Source organism: Nicotiana sylvestris, chromosome 11 (assembly GCF_000393655.2).
Source record: "Nicotiana sylvestris chromosome 11, ASM39365v2, whole genome shotgun sequence".
In the NCBI taxonomy this organism is placed as follows: Eukaryota; Viridiplantae; Streptophyta; class Magnoliopsida; order Solanales; family Solanaceae; genus Nicotiana; species Nicotiana sylvestris.
In genome coordinates this window covers 78,139,207-78,141,677 of record NC_091067.1, presented here as the reverse complement: position 1 = coordinate 78,141,677, position 2,471 = coordinate 78,139,207, and the positions used below count along the sequence as shown (strand labels likewise).

At 31.3% G+C, this 2,471-nt stretch overlaps 1 long non-coding RNA gene across 1 annotated transcript; it reads left to right on the top strand.

The window, feature by feature from the left end:
- The first annotated feature begins 245 nt into the window (after nt 1-245).
- LOC138882361 (uncharacterized) lies at nt 246-1,758 on the top strand. Its single transcript, XR_011403951.1, has 4 exons — nt 246-419; nt 543-659; nt 766-818; nt 1,378-1,758. It is a non-coding gene; the product is annotated as an uncharacterized lncRNA (long non-coding RNA).
- The last annotated feature ends 713 nt before the right edge of the window (nt 1,759-2,471 follow it).

Here is a 2,471-nt window from a genome sequence, read left to right as displayed (position 1 = left end):
AATTAAGAATATCTTTATTTTATGCAAATAATTTATTTTTTCTATGTTACTTAACATAAATTATATATGTATTCTTTTTATATTTTCGTAGGTAGTGTTCTTAGTTATAATTGTTAGCACTTACATTTCTTTGTATTTGTACTGAATTAAGATGTATTAATTAAGAAATAAAAGAAAGCAATACACAAGAATATAATAACAAGTAAAGGAACGAAAAACACTAATTGCAATTGGCCCAAAGCAAAAGCACCAAAACCTAAACTACATTCTATTCTTTTCCGCCGCCAATCCCACCCCCACATCTCCTTCCCCACTTTTCCAATTCTTTCTTCAACCATGGCTAGACTAAAAAATGCGAGAACGACAAAGAAGAAGAGTGAGAGAGAACCCCATAGCTTTTCTATTCTTGAGCAGAAGAGGTAAGCTCGTATCTCTATATTTTACGGTTTGCTAATTTTCTCATACCTACTTGACATGAATTTTTGGTTTTAATTTGCGAATTATTCAGCAATTTAATATTCTGTCCTATTTTTTATATATAGTGAGTGAAAATTTGAAGATTTTGAAGTGGTAATTTTGGGAGGAGCCATAGTTCATGGACTGAAACAACAAAGCAACATTACAAAATTGGGATGAAGATTCTTTAAGAAGTTTAAAAAGTCTACAAGTTTTTTTAATTCTTTTGTTGATTTGTACTTTTCTCTTTTGTTATCTGTTATAAATTCTTGTAAAAGAATTAACAAGAATTTTTTTTTGTCTTTTTAGGCAATTGTGTTATGGGCATCAATGTAAAAACAAACAAGTTTAATAACCATGAGGTATGTATAATAATTCACTCTTTCTCAAAACAAATTCATTTGGATATACTACATACTGAAGGATGAAGTGTTTACAAAATTCTTGTTAAAATATGTAGAACTTCTGATATTTTATTTAGAGTACTCTAGGACTATTTGTTGTTATGAAACAAGTGTGATGTTGAACTGGTTTAGCTTGTGCTTTTTCCTTGAGCCGAGAAATATGAGAATATAATTTTTTGGCAGTTACAAACATAAGGATTTACAAGACTTAAGAGTTGGAAATGCCTAGTTATTAGATACAAAGAAGAAATGCAACTTTTTGATATTGGTAGTATTTTCTTATAGTGTTGCACTTCAAATTAAGAAGAGTTAAATAAGGCTTATGTTTTGAACGGTTTGCAAGTCTTTTGGTATATACATTGCATTAATAATCTTAAGGTTTTAAAGAAGCGGATTTTTGTTTCTAGCAAAATCTTACCCTGCCAAAGGAAATGTTGTTATGTTCAAACGTAATTGACAAGTCCCAACTAGTTAATGTACTAACCTTATGGTGTGGATGTCATTTTTGTATATATAGGTTGGTAGTCCTGCAAGATCAAGAGGGTAACATTGCCGTCTTGCTGGATCAGGAGGTGGTGTCACCGAGTGAGATAATCGATGGAGTGCTATAAGATCTTATTTACTGTGCCTGCCTTCTTGATATCCACAAGAACAACAATTTCTTTCACGCATTTGGTACAAATACAATCCACTAATGTCTCTCAACTCGCCATCAAAACCTGGTATTAGAAAAACATTGGAGCACTTTTGGGTTTTCACTTCTTCACTGGCCGCTAAAGGTTACCATCACTATCCAGTCTCACATTAGCTAGTTTTTTTTTTTTGAACTTTATTATTCGTGTTGTAAAAGAGTTATGTACTGTGGATCTGTATGAAATTATTCTTTCTCTTGTAAAAGAATACCGTTACATTTTGAGTATATCAATATTTTAATTTATCTTGAATGATATTGTTGAACCTTTAATTATGTATTCTTACTAATGTATATCATTTATTAATAGAAAAAATATTTTCCTAAAAATTTATATATTTGATGCTAAAATATGGATTGTTAGCTACAACCTATAAATTCTTGTAGCTAAAGCTGATCGTGTCAAATTCTTCAGTCTATTGCTACGAAATTATGGAATTCATAGCTAAACACAAGTACTATTGCCACGAGAGTAAATTATAAATTTAGCCACAAAAGTTGAGCTTGTGTAGCAAACAAATTATATCTCTTGCTACAATACAAAATCTTGTGGCTACAATATGAAGAAAGCTACAAATTTTATTTGTCGTGGCAATAGAATAAAACCACTTGCTACAAGTATATTTTTTGTGGCAAGATTTTTTTACCATCACAGCTACAACATAAAAAAGATTTGTGGCAATAAGTATTAGTCCTTAGCCACGGATCATGTAAAGTTTGTAGCTAACATTTAGCTACGCTATATTTTGCTACGAATGCTACGGAAAAAAAATATTGTGGCTAAAGTGTTTAGCCACGAAATTTTTCATATTTCGCTACAATGTATTTCGTAGCTACAGATGCAGTATGTTGTAGTGCGGGCCAGGCGGAGAATTCTGAATGTTGGAACTGGGCTCTAAAATCCCATTTGGCTGAATAAA